Source organism: Dreissena polymorpha, chromosome 7 (assembly GCF_020536995.1).
Source record: "Dreissena polymorpha isolate Duluth1 chromosome 7, UMN_Dpol_1.0, whole genome shotgun sequence".
Classification (NCBI taxonomy): Eukaryota; Metazoa; Mollusca; class Bivalvia; order Myida; family Dreissenidae; genus Dreissena; species Dreissena polymorpha.
Window position 1 is genome coordinate 54,280,186 of NC_068361.1, and position 22,844 is coordinate 54,303,029.

General features: G+C 35.9%; 2 long non-coding RNA genes across 3 annotated transcripts; both read left to right on the forward strand.

Moving 5' to 3' along the window:
* Positions 1-12,475: 12,475 nt before the first annotated feature.
* LOC127838344 (uncharacterized) lies at positions 12,476-14,103 on the forward strand. 2 transcript variants are annotated; one of them, XR_008029776.1, is made up of 4 exons: positions 12,476-12,578; positions 12,736-12,785; positions 13,452-13,517; positions 13,793-14,103. It is a non-coding gene; the product is annotated as an uncharacterized LOC127838344 (long non-coding RNA). The 2 variants fall into 2 exon arrangements; XR_008029775.1 differs by lacking the exon at positions 12,476-12,578 and having other exon boundaries at positions 12,598-12,785.
* A 263-nt stretch (positions 14,104-14,366) lies between these two features.
* Positions 14,367-15,197, forward strand: LOC127838345 (uncharacterized). Its single transcript, XR_008029777.1, has 3 exons — positions 14,367-14,469; positions 14,818-14,862; positions 15,078-15,197. It is a non-coding gene; the product is annotated as an uncharacterized LOC127838345 (long non-coding RNA).
* Positions 15,198-22,844: the final 7,647 nt, after the last annotated feature.

Genomic DNA, 22,844 nt, shown 5'->3' on the forward strand with positions numbered 1-22,844 from the left:
TGTTTAAATATAAACACAACACATGCTGCATATGAAGTTCTATCCAATATAGCACCCTAAACTTCGTTTGTGTGGGTATACTAAGTACTGACTCCATAATATGACATTTAAACATTTTATGTACGCATTCCTTTTTTTCCAGAATCAGTTGTTTTTACGATTTAATTTTAACCGTGATTCTTAAAACTCAACCAATACAGTGATTTAGGGTCAGGTGAATCGCACTTCGAGCAAACGTTAGCGTTGCGTAAAGGGAAGTGCTCCCTATAAGCAGGGCTCAAAATACAGGGAGTTTTACCATTCTCTTTTTAATTTTGTTGCTACGCATAAGTATCGTCTTGGTGATGCGATTCAAATAAGCACAACCGACATAGGATTTTATGAAGAACAAATGTGTATTTGCGTCATAAAGACCCCTTCACTACCGTTATCTAGAGCCCTGCTATAAGTAAAATTAAACACGATTGTGTTGATCCGCATTATCCGTACACATTTATTTAATAATAAATATTATCTTATTTGAAAATTGCAATTATAATAAACATAGTATAAATTAATAGTAATGTGATTTTTGAAAAATATATTTTAAAAATGTTTCGTATGAAAAGCCATAATATAAATAAATGCATTTGAGGTAGAAGATAAAACTCAGTTATTAGAGTGCCCGCTTTGTTGAAAGTCTCCGTAATCTGAAGTGCCCTTTATCGGTAAACAAAGTGGCTGCAACTTTATGTATGCCACCTATTACAAAATGCACTATCTTTATTTATATTTCATTGAATGCTATCAAAATTTCAGTATTTGAAGCACAGTGATTACTCTACATGCTGGAATAGAAAACAATTTCTTGCAATAATTCTAAGTAGTTTTATTTTGTTAAAATGTTTACTGTTCATCCAGTTTATGCTGTTTTCCGATCGAATTTTCTATTTTTGGGGCAAAACTGTACCATTCTTCCGTGAAATTGTGTATTCCCAATACAAAAGGATACACCATTTATCAACTCGACCATGTGTCTTGTCTTAAAAACTAATCTTTAGGATATAACTTTAAATAAAACAGAGGAACTTACCTCTAGCGCGTGGCGTTTGTTGTTCTCTGTTAGTGAAGTGCCATCCGTAAACGAAGTATTCGCATACCCGGCGTGTAGCCGCGGGAAATTTTATTTGAATTTTAATGGACACTTACAAAGGTCGGGTAAGGTGAAAAGCTGGCTTAATACAGCTATGCCGAAAAAAGTTGTTTCAGCTTAGCAAATTTTCGTTTTAGTTATGATATTTGTAAGGAAACGGTAATACTGAACATTTACCATGCTCTAAAATAGCCATTATATACATCTTTTGACGATTTAAAGACCTGAAAATCATAAAGCGTTACAACGCGAAACGAATTAATAATTTGGAGAGTTCTGTTGTTGTCGTTATATTCTGTGAAACTACGAGGATTGGTTATATAAAGTATACAATGCATTCGATATTGTATAAGGAAGGATGGCCGAGAGGTCTAATTGGAGGACTCTTTTCTCCAGGACTCCAGGGGTCAGTGGTTCGAGCCCTGCGAAGGGTTAGATTTTTTTTCTTTTTTAAATTTTATTCTTAATTTTTTACTGGAGAATTTAAGATCTAATGTTTACATTAATCAATATAAAGAATTCAATGACAAATTTCAAAACATGCCAAAATCTGTGAAAAGGCCCATTTAAGACTGGAAAATTAAGAGCTAGCCGGCCAGTAAATGGTTGTTTGTGTCGGCGCGTTTGGTTGCGGCGCTATTCCTTTTGCTTGTCCAAAACATAATCCTTTGTAGCCCTGATATGCAGAGAAGATTGCCGTTACTCTGCATCACATATTCATGTACAAAGCTAAAGCCATTTCTGGGGATTCTTAAGTATCGTCCGAATCATAAATCGAAGCCTTTAACCGCTGGGAATTTGAAAGTTCAAGTCTAGATAAATCTCATTGACGGGAATTACAACCCATACGAACCGTCACTCTGACTCACAGTTATTGTCTTATGTTTTTTCGGCGTAAGCTGTATTAAGCCTAGCTTTTCACCCTGACTTGACCTTTGTAAGTATCCAATAATATGCAAATAAAATTTTCCGCGGCTAGGTACGAATGAATACACTTCATTTATTCCATTGGCTGATTTGAGTATAACACCAGAACATTGGAAACATATCCGCGTCTTTGTAACACTGTTTTACTGCATGAAACAATTTTATCTCTAATGAAAAGGCTCAATAGATAGAACAGTTTTACAATCAATTTTCGACATAAATACAGTTTGTGCGTTCACTTTTTATTTTCAGAGAATTACCAACGCAAAAGCGTTTATACTAAAGGCTATATTCTCATATTTAGTACTTACTTGCATTGCATTTCAACCCGCGAAAGTCAGAGTTTATATACAGTTCATCACCGGAGTTCGCAGAAGGGGTTGCGACCTTTTCATTGAAGGACAAAATTGGAATCTATGCTATTTTTGTCTGATGGAGTAAATAGTTCGTTTAGTCGCTTTATCAATATTTTAGGCACAGCTGTTGCCTTGGTCGAGTACAGTTGGCGTAAACAAGCCGTCGTTTCAGCAGCAGAATTGTTACCTAACTTTAATGCATTGCATTCCAATCCGCAAGGTATCAAGGTCAGTTTGCGGTCAGTTGCAGAAATCTTTATATAAACGCCGTCTCGTAAACTTTGTGCACTTGAAGTCTGTTTTGATCAGAAAGATACTAAATAAAGATATTCGGCAATATTATTGTGGTATGCCAATCATCGATTTTAATATGTTTTCAACATTTGCATGATAAGGACCAATTTTGATAAAATTAATTAGAAATATTTATCCATTTTGACCAGTTTATTAAGCATGAGCACAATAATTCACTATACTATAATTATGCAATTAAATAAGATTCGAGTATTGCCGGCTGACCTATATGCACTCGTGTATTTTCATGTTTCTTGTGTTTTTCTATTCTGTAAATATAGACATCTGAGTAAAAATATCACATAAAGCAAAATAAGCCACGAAATCTGGCGCAACACCCCGTAATTGATTTGCTTGTGATGTAGCTAAGAACTGCGCAGAAAAAAGGCATCCGCTACTTTTTATCTCATAGAGATAACTTTTGATCGTTCATAAACATCGACCACAATCAACGCCGTATATCTTTTTTAAAGATATTTCTTGTTTATATTACAGTATATTGTATTATAATTTACCACCACAGGACTTTTTTTAAGTAAGAATCTAAATGGAATAATGATTGGAAACAACGATATTACATTCTTTTATATATTTTTATTTTGAACAAAGCGTACTGATAATACTGGCAGTAGTATTATAGTAGTAAACACATATTCGGGGGCACAACATATCTGTAGGATATGAAAAATTAAACTAAAAGGCATTTACATGTACAAAGCAAAAGCTTTTGGGTCAGCCTGTGGATGAAGGCACGTGCCCTCTCTGCCCCCCCCCCCCCCCCCGCCCCCCCCCCCCCCACGGTAAAATCGGGCCCGAATCATTGACGTCAGGATGAAACCATGACTCAATACGGATAGTAAACACAATTTTTACTAGCATAATTGCTAGTATCATGAAAAGAATACATACTCACACCGGGTAATGAAAAATACGACTCAATAACAATTTGCTTTCTTCAGTTAAACATTCAATTGAAGCCGGCGAGAAAAGTTTTAATGAGAACTGCACACACGCGAAAAACAAGTATGTTTTATTTTGGTTTTCTAGTAAATGGGAACAGCACACACGCGAAAAAAACAAATATGTTTTATTAAGGGATTCTAGTAAATTGGAACTGCACACACACGAAAAAACAAGTATGTTTAATGGGGCGGGGGGTCTAGTTAATGGGACCTGCACACCGGTGAAAAAAAACACGTTTTATGGACTGATTCGTCAATATTGCCATGTTGTTTAATATTGAAAGTTATGTGAAAAAAATTACATTTTGAACATGCATTCGAATTGCAATCCGACATCTGCCCGATATCTAGCGAAACATGCAACATGTATCATATCGACCCGACATAGGGCCGACATAATATTTTTTAACAAATCCAACATTATGTGAACGTTTTAACTCTGGTCTTTAGTGACGTGTACATGAGTGTTTTTTCTAGATGTGTGTTGATATATGTTCAAATTGTACGCTATTGCATGTTATGTGCAAGGTGTTGAGCATTTGAACGATTGGTAATTGTTTAATATTCCGCCCTCGCCCCCCCCCCCCCCCCCTCCACCGCACCCCTGCCTCCCTCTAAACCAAAATCCTGAATCTTTCATATACATCTGCATTAAAGGTGATGTTCGTGATAAACATATAAAAAATACTGACCACGTAATGAGATAATTTCTGCACACTCGATGCACTACATACTTAACACTGGAACAGATAGCCTGTTCACAAAACAAATGTGTTCATAAGGTCGCTTAAGACTGGAGCATTTAGAGTTAGCCGGTCAGCAAATGGTTACTGGTGTCGTCGCCTTCGGTTTAGGCGCTGTCCCTCTTGCTTGTCTGCAACATAACCCTTTTTAGCCCGGACATGCAGTGAACGGAAAGCTATTGCCCTTTCTGATCATTTTTGATTTTTTGTCCGAAGCATAAGACTCTAAGTCTTCAAACGCTGACAAGTTTAAAGTTCATGTCAAGAAAAATCTCATCGACAGGCATTGCGTTGCACGAGAACTGTTTCTCTGCCTCGCATACTTCTGAAGTTATTTTCTTATGTTTATTTTAATGCTACATTGTATTTTGGTTAGACGAACCATCAGACGAGTGTTTACGTTGGTGCTGTTGTTATATTGTTGTTGGTGGTGCTATTGATGGGTTTTCTTTCTTTAAAAAGTCCATCTATTTCCTTGTTAGCATAGTTGTCCATAGATCCACCTTTGTTAACGGGTCTATATAATTATGGATTAGCGATACTTTTACTTGTTAAATAGCTGTAACTAAATAAGGTAACTATCATCATGAGTAAAACGGTCCGAAACAAATCTTTTGGAGTTATAATATAATATGTTTTCTATTTTGATGGACGTAGTTATTTGCCAACTACTATAAATATAAACCCCTTTGAAGTAAAGTAAAGCTATAAAGTATAAAGACGTAGTTCTTTCCAAACGGCTTCACATTGACAAATCAATTGCCCTTCGTCAACAATCACATACAGGTAGTGTCACACATCTTATTATGACAAGAGTTATCCTTACATACTTGATATAAAACTTCAATGTGTGGATTTTGTGTATATTAAGGGACTTCTGTTTGATAGTAATGGACATTCCGCTTAATTAAATTGCCTGAGCGAGTGACGAGCGTTTGTACACGGCCTTTTGTTAATTATATGATTATTGCATTCAGCGACACTCTGTTCGTTCTTAATTAGCCTACATTTTTATGTTTTCCGACAAGTCTCATTTCATTGGCAACCTAACGATGTATTTGATTTTCAGTACTTTCGGTCATCGTCAAGCTCACTGGCGTACAAAGTACATTTGTACCAGCATAATACATGCGTTCGGAAATAATATAATGACACTACATTTATAGAGATTTTCCTTGCTCGAGTATACTATTTGTAATTGTCATAACATCACTTACCAGTAAAATGATTACCACCTACCTTAATTAATACCATGTGATATGAGAAATACTTTATGTAAAAGTATAAATAGATTAAATGTGAACCACGAATATCTATGCGTTTCTTTATATACTCAACAAATAACCCCTTAATGTATGTAAATTGTTCAAAACACCTAGGTGCAGTATTTGATCAATTACTACATGGAGCTTAACCCATTTAAGCCTAGTGGACTCTCCCATCCTTCTAAATTGGATCAATCAATTTCCAAAATTCGGGATGTCTAGTATATTTATTTCTATATTTAGAATATTTCTTACAGAAATTCCTTTAAGCAATCAGCGCAGACCCTGATCAGACGCCGCATCATGCGGCGTCTCATCTGGGACTACGCTCTTTGCCAAGGCCTTTTTTCTAGACGCTAGGCATACATGGGTTAATATCCAGTACCCATTAAGGACAAACGACGCCATAGTCAACGCGCTCTTAAAGTGATCTTTTCACGGTTTGGTAAATTGACAAAATTGAAAAAAGTTGTTTCAGATTCGCAAATTTTCGTTTTAGTTATGATATTTGTGAGGAAACAGTATTACTGAACATTTACCATAGTCCAATATAGCCATTATATGTATATTTTGACGATTTGAAAACTTAAAAATTATAAAGCGTTGCAACGCGAAACGATTGAATAATTTGGAGAGTTCTGTTGTTGTCGTTTACATTTACGAAACTACGAAGATTGCTTATATAAGGTATAAAATACATATACTGCGTATATCCGGCGGAATAGCCGAGAGGTCAAATGCGTTTTTACTTCAGACTAACTCCAGGACTCCGGGGGTCACTGGTTCGAGCCCTGGTACCCAGAGCATCAGATAAGGATTTAGTCTAAAGGGTATTTCACCACCTGATATTATTGTTAAAGCGTATTTTACTCCTTTGTTTCAGCCATAAAGAGTATTTAGGAATATTTAGGGGTTCTTTCCATTTCCATAGAAAACTGGAAAAGTAAAATAAAATGGCGTGTTAAATCTAGAAATATTATTATTTGTTATTTATATTATTAAATGCAAACATAATGAATTAAAAATGATGATATGAACAGACTTTCTTTAAAAATATTCCCGCAGGAGCCGTTGGTCGCTTTAAACGTCCCTTTTTGATCCACAAACATGATGGGCCGCTATTTTTATGGGAAATTCTCTTTTCCATGTTCCTGATTCCATTGGCTGTTTCGATAGGCTGTTTCGGCTATGGAAAATAGTTGTATGGCCATAGACGAGAAAAACCGGTTAGTGAAGAGAAAGATCGGTTATAGAACATTTAGTTTTAGAAAGACGTCGGAGGACTAAAAGATAAAAAGTAAATAGTAACATAAATTGCATTCTTAAATACGAATGAAATTATATGTACTGGTACTAGTCTTCTATCTGCAATGGTCAAATATAAATGTGTATGGTGTACTACACGTATGGTTTATAAGTTTAATATACATCGATAATAAATATATAATCAGGCAACTTGATAGTGCGCGTGCATGTGATGAGCGCTACTGCAAGTCGACTATGGCCACAGTAAATAACTATTAAAATGACAACATTGCTCATTTCTTCAAGTCGACTATGGCCACAGTGAATGACACTAAAAATGAAACAATTTTTCGTTACTGCAAGTCAAATATAGCTACAGTAAATGAAACTTAAAATGTCACCACTGTTCATTAATGAAAGTCGACTATGACCACAGCAAATGATTCTTAAAATGACACAATTGTTCATTACTGCAAGTAGACTATGGCCACAGTTAATCACTCTTAAAATGACACCATCGTTCATTACTGAAAGTCGACTATGGCCACAGCAAATAGCTCTTAAAATGTCCCCATCGTTCATTACTTCAAGTCGACTATGGCCACAGTAAATGACTCTTAAAAAGACACCATTTTTCAGTACTGCAAGTCGACTATGGCCACAGTAAATGACTCTTTAAATGACACCTACGTCCAATACTACAAGTCGACTATGGCCACAGTAAATGAATCTTAAAATTACACCATTGTTCATTACTGTAAGTTGACTATGGCCACAGTAAATGACTCTTAAAATGTCACCACTGTTCATTACTGCAAGTCGACTATGGCCACAGTAAATGATTCTTAAAATGACACCATCGTTCATTACTGAAAGTCGACTATGGCCACAGTAAATTACTCTTAAAATTACACCATCGTTCATTACTGCAATTCGACTATGGCCACAGTTAATGACTCTTAAAATGACACCACCGTTCATTACTGGAAGTCGACTATGGCCACAGTAAATGACTCTTAAAATGTCACCACTGTTCATTACTGCAGTTCGACTATGGCCACAATAAATGACTCTTAAAATAACACAATCGTTCATTACTAAAAGTCGACTATGGCCACAGTAAATGACTCTTAAAATGTCACCACTGTTCATTACTGCAAGTCGACTATGGCCACAGTAAATGACTCTTAAAATGTCACCACTGTTCATTACTGCAAGTTGACTATGGCCACAGTAAATGACTCTTAAAATGACACCATCGTTCATTACTGCTAGTCGACTATGGCCACAGTAAATGCCTTTTATAATGACACCATCGTTCATTACTAAAAGTCGACTATGGCCACAGTAAATGACTCTTAAAATGACACCACTGTTCATTACTGCAAGTCAACTATGGCCACAGTAAATGCCTCTAAAAACGACACCATCGTACACTACTGCAAGTCGACTATGGCCACAGTAAATGACTCTTAAAATGTCACCACTGTTCATTACTGCAAGTCGACTATGGCCACAGTAAATGATTCTTAAAATGACACCATCGTTCATTACTGCTAGTCGACTATGGCCACAGTAAATGACTCTTAAAATGACACCATCGTTCATTACTGCAATTCGACTATGGCCACAGTAAATGACTCTTAAAATAACACTATCGTTCATTACTGCTAGTCGACTATGGCCACAGTTAATGACTCTTAAAATGACACCACCGTTCATTACTGGAAGTCGACTATGGCCACAGTAAATGACTCTTAAAATGTCACCACTGTTCATTACTGCAGTTCGACTATGGCCACAGTAAATGACTCTTAAAATAACACCATCGTTCATTACTAAAAGTCGACTATGGCCACAGTAAATGACTCTTAAAATGTCACCACCGTTCATTACTGCCAGTAGACTATGGCCACAGTAAATGACTCTTAAAATGTCACCACTGTTCATTACTGCAAGTCGACTATGGCCACAGTAAATGACTCTTAAAATGTCCCCATCGTTCATTACTGCTAGTCGACTATGGCCACAGTAAATGCCTTTTAAAATGACACCATCGTTCATTACTAAAAGTCGACTATGGCCACAGTAAATGACTCTTAAAATGACACCATCGTTCATTACTGAAAGTCGACTATGGCCACAGTAAATTACTCTTAAAATTACACCATCGTTCATTACTGCAATTCGACTATGGCCACAGTTAATGACTCTTAAAATGACACCACCGTTCATTACTGGAAGTCGACTATGGCCACAGTAAATGACTCTTAAAATGTCACCACTGTTCATTACTGCAATTCGACTATGGCCACAGTAAATGACTCTTAAAATAACACCATCGTTCATTACTAAAAGTCGACTATGGCCACAGTAAATGACTCTTAAAATGTCACCACTGTTCATTACTAAAAGTCGACTATGGCCACAGTAAATGACTCTTAAAATGTCACCACTGTTCATTACTGCAAGTCGACTATGGCCACAGTAAATGATTCTTAAAATGACACCATCGTTCATAACTGCTAGTCGACTATGGACACAGTAAAAGACTCTTAAAATGACTCCATCGTTCATTAATAAAAGTCGACTATGGCCACAGTAAATGACTCTTAAAATAACACCATCGTTCATTACTGCAATTCGACTATGGCCACAGTAAATGACTCTTAAAATGACACCATTGTACATTACTGCAAGTCGACTATGGCCACAGTAAATGACTCTTAAAATAACACCATCGTTCATTACTAAAAGTCGACTATGGCCACAGTAAATGACTCTTAAAATGTCACCACCGTTCATTACTGCCAGTAGACTATGGCCACAATAAATGACTCTTAAAATGTCACCACTGTTCATTACTGCAAGTCGACTATGGCCACAGTAAATGACTCTTAAAATGACACCATCGTTCATTACTGCTAGTCGACTATGGCCACAGTAAATGCCTTTTAAAATGACACCATCGTTCATTACTAAAAGTCGACTATGGCCACAGTAAATGACTCTTAAAATGACACCATCGTTCATTACTGAAAGTCGACTATGGCCACAGTAAATTACTCTTAAAATTACACCATCGTTCATTACTGCAATTCGACTATGGCCACAGTTAATGACTCTTAAAATGACACCACCGTTCATTACTGGAAGTCGACTATGGCCACAGTAAATGACTCTTAAAATGTCACCACTGTTCATTACTGCAATTCGACTATGGCCACAGTAAATGACTCTTAAAATAACACCATCGTTCATTACTAAAAGTCGACTATGGCCACAGTAAATGACTCTTAAAATGTCACCACTGTTCATTACTAAAAGTCGACTATGGCCATAGTAAATGACTCTTAAAATGTCACCACTGTTCATTACTGCAAGTCGACTATGGCCACAGTAAATGATTCTTAAAATGACACCATCGTTCATAACTGCTAGTCGACTATGGACACAGTAAAAGACTCTTAAAATGACTCCATCGTTCATTAATAAAAGTCGACTATGGCCACAGTAAATGACTCTTAAAATAACACCATCGTTCATTACTGCAATTCGACTATGGCCACAGTAAATGACTCTTAAAATGACACCATTGTACATTACTGCAAGTCGACTATGGCCACAGTAAATGACTCTTAAAATGACACCATTGTACATTACTGGAAGTCGACTATGGCCACAGTAAAATGACTCTTAAAATGTCACCACTGTTCATTACTGCAAGTCGACTATGGCCACAGTAAATGACTCTTAAAATTTCACCACTGTTCATTACTGCAGTTCGACTATGGCCACAGTAAATGACTCTTAAAATAACACAATCGTTCATTACTAAAAGTCGACTATGGCCACAGTAAATGACTCTTAAAATGTCACCACTGTTCATTACTGCAAGTCGACTATGGCCACAGTAAATGACTCTTAAAATGTCACCACTGTTCATTACTGCAAGTCGACTATGGTCACAGTAAATGACTCTTAAAATGACACCATCGTTCATTACTGCTAGTCGACTAGGCCACAGTAAATGCCTTTTAAAATGACACCATCGTTCATTACTAAAAGTCGACTATGGCCACAGTAAATGACTCTTAAAATGACACCATCGTTCATTACTGAAAGTCGACTATGGCCACAGTAAATTACTCTTAAATTACACCATCGTTCATTACTGCAATTCGACTATGGCCACAGTTAATGACTCTTAAAATGACACCACCGTTAATTACTGGAAGTCGACTATGGCCACAGTAAATGACTCTTAAAATGTCACCACTGTTCATTACTGCAATTCGACTATGGCCACAGTAAATGACTCTTAAAATAACACCATCGTTCATTACTAAAAGTCGACTATGGCCACAGTAAATGACTCTTAAAATGTCACCACTGTTCATTGCTGCAAGTCGACTATGGCCACAGTAAATGACTCTTAAAATGTCACCACTGTTCATTACTGCAAGTCGACTATGGCCACAGTAAATGATTCTTAAAATGACACCATCGTTCATAACTGCTATTCGACTATGGACACAGTAAAAGACTCTTAAAATAACACCATCGTTCATTACTAAAAGTCGACTATGGCCACAGTAAATGACTCTTAAAATAACACCATCGTTCATTACTGCAATTCGACTATGGCCACAGTAAATGACTCTTAAAATGACACCATTGTACATTACTGGAAGTCGACTATGGCCACAGTAAATGACTCTTAAAATGACACCATTGTACATTACTGGAAGTCGACTATGGCCACAGTAAAATGACTCTTAAAATGTCACCACTGTTCATTACTGCAAGTCGACTATGGCCACAGTAAATGATTCTTAAAATGACACCATCGTTCATTACTGCTAGTCAACTATGGCCGCAGTAAAAGACTCTTAAAATTACACCATCGTTCATTACTAAAAGTCGACTATGGCCACAGTAAATGACTCTTAAAATGAGACCATCGTTCATTAGTGCAAGTCGAATATGGCCACAGTAAATGACTCTAAAAACGACACCATCGTACATTACTGCAAGTCGACTATGGCCACAGTAAATGACTCTTAAAATGTCACCACTGTTCATTACTGCAAGTCGACTATGGCCACAGTAAATGATTCTTAATATGACACCATCGTTCATTACTGCTAGTCGACTATGGCCACAGTTAATGACTCTTAAAATGACACCACCGTTCATTACTGGAAGTCGACTATGGCCACAGTAAATGACTCTTTAAATGTCACCACTGTTCATTACTGCAGTTCGACTATGGTCACAGTAAATGACTCTTAAAATGAGACCATCGTTCATTACTGCAAGTCGACAATGGCCACAGTAAAACCATCGTTCATTACTGCAAGTCGACTATGGCCACAGTAAATGACTCTTAAAGTGAGCAATGGTATCATAGGATTTCTACATGTTTTAGTGGTTACAATATTTTAAAAGAAAGTCATATATATTTTACTTTTCATTGGATCACATAAGTTCATAGGAATTTGGTCGAAGTTCTATCGCCATTTCATTCCGATCTTTTTTATATATATTTCAGTGACGTTTTGTGGTTGCTTAACCATTGCAAATGTATTACAAACGTAGACGCGGCACCAAAAAGTTCCATCGGATATGGATTTTGCGTTTTCGCGTTAGAGGTATTAATTCATACATTACTCTCCGTTGCATGCCTATTGATTATCATATTCAAATATTAATGCACAATTTCATTAACGTATTGTCATACTCTTGAAACAGTGTACATGCTATAATAATTTGGTTCATTTTTATCAGTTTTTTCCTCATGTAATTCAGGCACTGACTGTCGTGGAGAAAAACATCCAAGATACCTTTTCAGAAAACGGGTAAGTTGTAATTGTCATAAATAAGGTAGCTTTTCTGCAATTAAATTCAATGCACTGATATACTAAGCTTATTCAAAATGTGCGTTAATGCTTACAAAAACTGACTTTGACAGCAGAAAAGCTTTGTAAACGGCGTAGTATTCGAACTCGGTCTTGCCACCGAAACCTATGTGTGACGGTGTTGTGGAATTGGTCTTGATGCGTCTGTTACTTGCCCAAAGTCAAGAGCTACTTCGAATTCAATGAGCTCCGAACGAAATAGATAAACTCTATGTGAGAAATTCGTAAAGACCAAAGTATCGCAATGATCCAGTTGCATTACGAACAGGCACTTAGTACAGTACAATGCCTAGCAATGGCAACTGTATATTGCATAAGCGCTTGGCATTCAAAATACCAATTATATTGAAAGCTATCTGTGTTCCCTTATTTATATAACCACTTTATATTTAGGATAAGAGCAGAAATATTTTGAATCAATTAACGATAAAAGTCGAGGTTCGATTGTAAAGAAAAAATATGTGTTATTCGCTTATTCACAATTTCTCCTGACAAACGGTACCATACACAATGTAAAACTTTCCCTTTCTTTGATTTCATACAAATTTCACAAAACATGGGAAATTGATTGCTTACTTAAACTGTCAATAATGACGACATTTACAGGAACCACCCTTTGGTAAAGCTCGTAGCTAACGAAAAGCTGAAATCAGCTTTCAAGAAGAACAAAAGGTATTTCGTATTATATTTTTTTATTGAGTATTGATTTTTTTCATGAACTATTCCAGTCAGCCATAACATAATCATTGGGCCGTTTACAATGGATTTAGAAAGTGAAAAATAAACATAATCTTGCATATGACCGATTTTGTAAAGGTTAAAAATTAGTATGTGGAAAGATATACATCTAAGGTCGTGCTCGATCGAGACTGCCATCAACATTTGTTAAAAACTAAACTTAAACTTATAAAAATTAAAACCAATACCATTTCTATATTAAATTACAGACTAGTTTCATCGTATACAGAATCCGTCCTCGTCAAGGAAGCGTGTTCAGTGATCATGCACGAGGTATAGAGTATGGTCTTTGATTATTTTTTGTAACAAGTATTATCTTACAATAATATATACGTTTTCAAAACATGATTTTATTTATAAGAGTGCGTAACATTTTGGTCATTTTGTGCACAACCACATTTTATTCACGAAAGTATAAACTTGCGCTGTGTTTGTGTAAATTTAATTCGTTAAATGTAAATATTTTAAATGTTAATGGGAAGAACAAAGTCTTAAAATGTACAATATCTCCATATAACATGCCTGTTAGACTGTCAATAGACATAGAATCCCGTTTTATTTTTTACGCGGTTTTTAAAGGCGAGTCCGAACAATATAAATAGTAAAAGCAAAGATTTAAAGTTATATTATTAATTGAAAAAAGTATATCGGTTTCGAATGTCATACAAAAATTATTTTCTTCTTTGGTGTCAAAGTAAACTACATATTCGTACAGAAAATATTTCACAGTACATGTATGTAAAATTTGTTAAATATTCTCATAATCGTTTGTTTCAAATCATAAAACTGCAGGCGACTGGATGTAGTTATAAAGAGGCCACAGAGGCGCTGCAACGAACGGTGGCCAAAAGTTTTTTCACAGCATATAGCCTGGCAACAACTCACCGTATGTATTGTCCATATCATTAATACTACAATGATCAGTTTTGTAAAAACATATAGCAGTCATATTAGGTTTTTCTTTTCGTATAAATATCATAGAAATTTCATTCGGATTTACGTTTTACAAAATGGTTTAAAGAGATATCTGTAACGTGTTTTGGCATAACCAAGCCATTAATACAATTACTAGTCACAGGCAATTTATGATAAGTAAAAGTTTATCGTATCATCGAAATAAAACAATTACTTATAAGTGTCTTCGTAGCCTTTGACACTTTAAAAGTTTGACTTGTTATGTAACTTGATGTGTTTTTAGTTCATTTTCACAAATATTTTGGGTTTTTTAATGCAGGCTCGAGCATAAAAGAATATTGGTCAAGCGCCCTAGCGGATAGACGTAAGTAAAACACGGAACATAAATTTTACAGATGAAATTGTAGGTGCTCATGAAGTTTCATTTAAGACATTTTTCTGGATAGTAGATGTATATTCATGTTAAAAAGCATGTTTTCTTGTAGCTTATGTCACAACTTTCATGGTACTCAAAAACTGTGTGAGAATCCTAGTCAATATGTCGTACCAGATTGGATTTTGTTGCAATCTATTTCAAAGGTAAAGCCTGGTGAACACAAAGACGCTAACATCCTGCAGAAAAGTTCAACATGGCTGACAACACCGTACGGTCGGAAGATGTGTAAGGACAAAAGTGGGATCGTTGCATTACAAACACCGGTTTACTGTTAACTGTTGAGTTATCGATTCCTACAGAACATAAGTGTGCACCACTGCAGTATGATGAAATTTAAGTTTTATAGACTTTCATGCAATAGTTACTGTCACACAGCTCCGGACATTGAAAGTGGAAGGACGGAGAACCACACAGAAACAATATCGGCGAATGATGATGTATATTTGTTTTAAGTTTCGTGAAATAGGTACTGTGAAACAGCCCCGGACGTACAACCTTCCTGAATTTCAATCAATTAAGGGGCAATAAATTAATTACGCGTGCACCGCAGTATGATTGAACACATTCATATTAAGTTTAATGAAATTTAATAAATAATTATTGATAAACACCTCCGGACATCGCCAAAATAATATTCATTCACTGTCTTAGAGGGGTAAAAAGCCATCATAAGGGAGGTGTCATTTTGTCTACTTACAAGAGTTGGTGCATTCGGATTAAATGCGTATTCTACATGCAATAATAAATGCATGCAAAAATAAATATCTTTCTTGCAACAAGCGTAAATCTACTGCAAATCTTAGCAAAACATTTGCAAACGTATATGCGTGTGTATAGTGACGCAATCATACGTTTTTCCATAGATAATTTGTTTCTTAATGACAATATGTTTGTATTTGATTAATAAAATACCTGGATATTATATGAATATGTCATTTTCTGTTCCGAATCGCCACCCTGCTTCTTTCTAGCAGCACCATGTACCTTTTGGGATCCAAGATCTTACCCTGTATTATACATACGTACGTGGTCCTTTATTCATGGCAGGTGATGAATTGCCAAAACAAAACGGCACAAAACGAAACAAAATACAAAAAGAGTACAATTAAGAGTCATTTACTGTGGCCATAGTCGACTTTCAGTAATGAACGATGGCGTCATTTTAAGAGTAATTTACTGTGGCCATAGTCGACTTGTAATAATGAACGATGGGTGTCATTTTAAGAGTCATTTACTGTGGCCATAGTCAACTTTTAGTATTGAAAGATGGTGTCATTTTTAGAGTCATTTACTGTGGCCATAGTCGACCTTTAGTAATGAACGATGGTGTTATTTTAAGAGTCATTTACTGTGGCCATAGTCGACTTGCAGTAATGAACGATGGTGTCATTTTAAGAGTCATTTACTGTGGCCATAGTCGACTTTCAGTAAAAAACAATGGTGTCATTTAAGAGTCATTTACTGTGGCCATAGTCGACTTTAAGTAATGAACGATGGTGTTATTTAAAGAGTCATTTACTGTGGCCATAGTCGACTTTTAGTATTGAACGATGGTGTCATTTTAAGAGTCATTTACCGTGGCCATAGTCGACCTTTAGTAATAAACGATGGTGTTATTTTAAGAGTCATTTACTGTGGCCATAGTCGACTGCCGGTAATAAACGGTGGTGTCATTTTAAGAGTCATTTACTGTGGCCATAGTCGAATTGAAGTAATGAACGATGGTGTCATTTTAAGAATCATTTACTGTGGCCATAGTCGATTTGCAGTAATGAACGATGGTGTCATTTTAAGAGTCATTTACTGTGGCCATAGTCGACATTTAGTAATGAAGGATGGTGTTATTTTAAGAGTCATTTACTGTGGCCATAGTCGACTTTCAGTAATGAACGATGGTGTCATTTTAAGAGTCATTTACTGTGGCCATAGTCGACATTTAGTAATGAAGGATGGTGTCATTTTAAGAGTCATTTACTGTGGCCATAGTCGACTTTCAGTAATGAACGATGGTGTCATTTTAAGAGTCATTTACTGTGGCCATAGTCGACTTGCAGTAATGAGCAGTGGTGACATTATAATAATCATTTACTGTGGCCATAGTCGACTGCCAGTAATGAACGGTGGTGTCATTTTAAGAGTCATTTACTGTGGCCATAGTCGAATTAAAGTAATGAACGATGGTGTCATTTTAAGAGTCATTTACTGTGGCCATAGTCGACTTGCAGTAATGAACGATGGTCTTATTTTAAGAGTCATTTACTGTGGCCATAGTCGACTTTCAGTAATGAACGATGGTGTTATTATAAGAGTCATTTACCGTGGCCATAGTCGATTTTTAGTATTGAACGATGGTGTCATTTTAAGAGTCATTTACTGTGGCCATAGTCAACCTTTAGTAATAAACGATGGTGTAATTTTAAGAGTCATTTACTGTGACCATAGTCGACTTGCAGTAATGAACGATAGTGTCATTTTAAGAGTCATTTACTGTGGCCATAGTCGACTTGCAGTAATGAACGATGGTGTCATTTTAAGAGTCATTTGCTGTGGCCATAGTCGACTTGCAGTAATGAACGATGGTCTTATTTTAAGAGTCATATACTGTGGCCATAGTCGACTTCCAGTTATAATCGATGGTGTCATTTTAAGTGTCATTTACTGTGGCCATAGTCGAATTTCAGTAATGAACGATGGTGTCATTTTAAGAGTCGTTTGCTGTGGCCATAGTCGACATTTATTAATGAACGAGGGTGCCATTTTAAGAGTCATTTACTGTGGCCATAGTCGACTTTCAGTAATGAACGATGGTGTCATTTTAAGAGTTATTTACTGTGGCCATAGACGACTTGCAGTAATGAACGATGGTGTTATTTTAAGAGTCATTTACTGTGGCCATAGTCGACTTTTAGTATTAAACGATGGTGTAATTTTAAGAGTCATTTACTGTGGCCATAGTCAATTTGCAGTAATGAACGATGGTCTTATTTTAAGAGTCATTTACTGTGGCCATAGTCGACTTTCAGTAATGAACGATGGTGTCATTTTAAGAGTCATTTACTGTGGCCATAGTCGACATTTAGTAATGAAGGATGGTGTCATTTTAAGAGTCATTTATTGTGGCCATAGTCGACTTTCAGTAATGAACGATGGTGTCATTTTAATAGTCATTTACTGTGGCCATAGTCGACTTGCAGTAATGAGCAGTGGTGACATTATAATAATCATTTACTGTGGCCATAGTCGACTGCCAGTAAGGAACGGTGGTGTCATTTTAAGAGTCATTTACTGTGGCCATAGTCGAATTGAAGTAATGAACGATGGTGTCATTTTAAGAGTCATTTACTGTGGCCATAGTCGACTTGCAGTAATGAATGATGGTCTTATTTTAAGAGTCATTTACTGTGGCCATAGTCGACTTTCAGTAATGAACGATGGTGTTATTATAAGAGTCATTTACCGTGGCTTTAGTCGACTTTTAGTATTGAACGATGGTGTCATTTTAAGAGTCATTTACTGTGGCCATAGTCAACCTTTAGTAATAAACGATGGTGTTATTTTAAGAGTCATTTACTGTGGCCATAGTCGACTTGCAGTAATGAACGATGGTGTCATTTTAAGAGTCATTTGCTGTGGCCATAGTCGACTTGCAGTAATGAACGATGGTCTTATTTTAAGAGTCATATACTGTGGCCATAGTCGACTTCCAGTTACAATCGATGGTGTCATTTTAAGTGTCATTTACTGTGGCCATAGTCGAATTTCAGTAATGAACGATGGTGTCATTTTAAGAGTCGTTTGCTGTGGCCATAGTCGACATTTATTAATGAACGATGGTGCCATTTTAAGAGTCATTTACTGTGGCCATAGTCGACTTTCAGTAATGAACGATGGTGTCATTTTAAGAGTTATTTACTGTGGCCATAGACGACTTGCAGTAATGAACGATGGTGTTATTTTAAGAGTCATTTACTGTGGCCATAGTCGACTTTTAGTATTAAACGATGGTGTAATTTTAAGAGTCATTTACTGTGGCCATAGTCAATTTGCAGTAATGAACGATGGTCTTATTTTAAGAGTCATTTACTGTGGCCATAGTCGACTTTCAGTAATGAACGATGGTGTCATTTTAAGAGTCATTTACTGTGGCCATAGTCGACATTTAGTAATGAAGGATGGTGTCATTTTAAGAGTCATTTATTGTGGCCATAGTCGACTTTCAGTAATGAACGATGGTGTCATTTTAATAGTCATTTACTGTGGCCATAGTCGACTTGCAGTAATGAGCAGTGGTGACATTATAATAATCATTTACTGTGGCCATAGTCGACTGCCAGTAATGAACGGTGGTGTCATTTTAAGAGTCATTTACTGTGGCCATAGTCGAATTGAAGTAATGAACGATGGTGTCATTTTAAGAGTCATTTACTGTGGCCATAGTCGACTTGCAGTAATGAACGATGGTCTTATTTTAAGAGGCATGTACTGTGGCCATAGTCGACTTTCAGTAATGAACGATGGTGTTATTATAAGAGTCATTTACCGTGGCTTTAGTCGACTTTTAGTATTGAACGATGGTGTCATTTTAAGAGTCATTTACTGTGGCCATAGTCAACCTTTAGTAATAAACGATGGTGTTATTTTAAGAGTCATTTACTGTGGCCATAGTCGACTTGCAGTAATGAACGATGGTGTCATTTTAAGAGTCATTTACTGTGCCCATAGTCGACTTGCAGTAATGAACGATGGTGTCATTTTAAGAGTCATTTGCTGTGGCCATAGTCGAGTTGCAGTAATGAACGATGGTCTTATTTTAAGAGTCATATACTGTGGCCATAGTCGACTTCCAGTTATAATCGATGGTGTCATTTTAAGTGGCATTTACTGTGCCCATAGTCGAATTTCAGTAATGAACGATGGTGTTATTTTAAGAGTCGTTTGCTGTGGCCATAGTCGACATTTATTAATGAACGATGGTGTCATTTTAAGAGTCATTTACTGTGGCCATAGTCGACTTTCAGTAATGAACGATGTTGTCATTTTAAGAGTTATTTACTGTGGCCATAGTCGACTTGCAGTAATGAACGATGGTGTTATTTTAAAAGTCATTTACTGTGGCCATAGTCGACTTTTAGTATTAAACGATGGTGTCATTTTAAGAGTCATTTACTGTGGCCATAGTCGACCTTTAGTAATGAACGGTGGTTTCATTTTAAGAGTCATTTACTGTGGCCATAGTCGACTTGCAGTAATGAACGATGGTCTTATTTTAAGAGTCATATACTGTGGCCATAGTCGACTTGCAGTAATGAACGATGGTGTCATTTTAAGTGTCATTTACTGTGGCCATAGTCTACTTTCAGTATTGAACGATGGTGTCATTTTAAGAGTCATTAACTGTGGCCATAGTCGACTTGCAGTAATGAGCAGTGGTGACATTTCAATAATCATTTACTGTGGCCATAGTCGACTGCCAGTAATGAACGGTGGTGTCATTTTAAGAGTCATTTACTGTGGCCATAGTCGACTTGTAGTAATGAACGATGGGTGTCATTTTAAGAGTCATTTACTGTGGCCATAGTCGATTTGTAGTAATTAACGATGGGTGTCATTTTAAGAGTCATTTACTGCGGCCATAGTCGACTTTTAGTAATGAACGATGGTGTCATTTTAAGAGTCATTTACTGTGGCCATAGTCGACTTTGAGTAATGAACGATGGTGTTATTTTAAGAGTCATATACTGTGGCCATAGTTGACTTGCAGTAATGAACGATGGTGTCATTTTAAGAGTCATTTACTGTGGCCATATTCGACTTGCACTAATGAACGATGGTCTCATTTTAAGAGCCATTTACTGTGGCCATAGTCGACTTTCAGAAATGAACGATGGTGCGATTTTCAGTGTTATTTACTGTGGCCATATTCGAATTTTAGTAAAGACTATAGACTATTTATAGTCAAGAACAATAATTCGATTTTAAAATAATCTTTAGTGGTTAAGGATGAGGTGTGCTAACGAATGCAATTTGAAATATTATTTTCTCACGCCGTGGCTAGACTTCTAGAAGGAAAGAACTGAAAAAATAGACTTTTTGTTTTAAATGTATTAGTCCGTCGGTACCGTACATATTACGAACAAACGTATTCGCTTTTAAATGTAACTTAAATCTTTTGAACATCATGCACAAACTATTTAGCGTTGAACTGTTTTGCTGAATAAAAAAAAATGTAGCGTAATTTGGTGTTTCACTGCCTTTTTGCAGACAATGGAAAAGAGATATTTCAGACAATGGAAAAGAGACGTTCCCTATTTTTATTACAAGCTCATTTTGATTGACTTACTTTTGATTCAAAGGAATGGTAAACTTACACTAAAAACTCAACTAGATTATTGGTTAACCGGTTACGCACTTAAATCAATTTAAATTACGTACCAAGATTTGTATTGCGTTTTGTTACGTACTGGGCTGATTTTTAATGCGTTTTTTTGTATTTTTTAAATGCGTAAATACGCAGATACGCCTCTTATCTAGAGCTCTGCTGGTACCGGCTACTTTTTTTCCTTTTTTAAATTTTATTCTTGTTTTTTTACTGGAGCTTTTAAGATCCAATGTTTACATTTATCAATATAAAGCATTTAATGACAAACTTCAAAATATGCCCAAATCTGTGAAAAGGCCCCTTTAAAGGTTTGCACATGGTGTTGTTAAGTAAAAATTTAAAATTATCAAAAATATATAATTGTTATAGTACATTCTCCTATACGAATAGTTCATAATATAGTGGTACTCAATGTACTTTCATCGTGATTTCATTTCTGTAGTTAACATTATAAAATATTTTATAAATGTGGTTCGGAAACATGTTGAAATAGAACACCTAGTAGTAGTAGTATCGTAGTAGTATACACATATTAATTCATCAATTGGAAGAATTTGTCTAAATATTGTTCCTTTCTGCAAGGGACACGAATGCTGATCGCAGATTTGATAAAATAGTGTTGACCATTCTGAAAGTTTGGGCATTTTGGTAAGCGTGTATTTGGTCTATTGGTAACGCGTTAGATTTTGCTTCTAAAGATCTAGGAAGATACCTGTATATATTACAGAGTTTCAATAGGTCTTTGATCAGTGCTAATCAATAGTTTTTACACACTTTAATTTTCTTGCTGTAATAATTATTTCCGATAATACATATTTTATATTTTTTATATTTTTGTTTGTAAATACATTTAATGACACTTTACAAAAATGTGATAATCTATACAGATGTTTCTTTATTTAGTATGTACTTTTATTGCGAAAAGATTGTGCGTGTATACAAAACACAAATAAAACACGACAGAATAATAAAGAAAATATTTGCTTAGTAACACGATGACAACACTTTACGACAAACACTGTAAAAATCAATTTACGAAAAAGACATTTATATACATATTTATAAATATCTATCTAAGATTTTGTTAACTTTTTGGTAATCAACATTAATGCAATCTTTGATCAACATTTAACAAAAGACCAACATGGACCTGGCGCTCCTATGGTCACACTAATTTACTTTAAAGTTTCATACATCAAGAATTTCAAAGTTGTTATTGTACACTTGATCCAAATTGCTTTGAGTAGATTCTTGATACTCTTTTTTCCAGCAGATAATGAATTTCCAATCTCGACAGTGACTATCAATGGGGAATCAACCTGCAGCACTTTTTGTTGTAAGAAAACAAGAGAGCAACGACTGCTCTTTATTACACCCGAGTTAACTTGATCATGCTATTGTTTGTTCAATACATGCACTGTTATTGATAAGCTTCCTTGTCAGATCAATGCTTGCCTTCCCTGAAAATACGTGGGTTTCAAGATCTTTAGTACCTTGCAAATAATAGTTCGTAATTGTCTGCTTAACATTT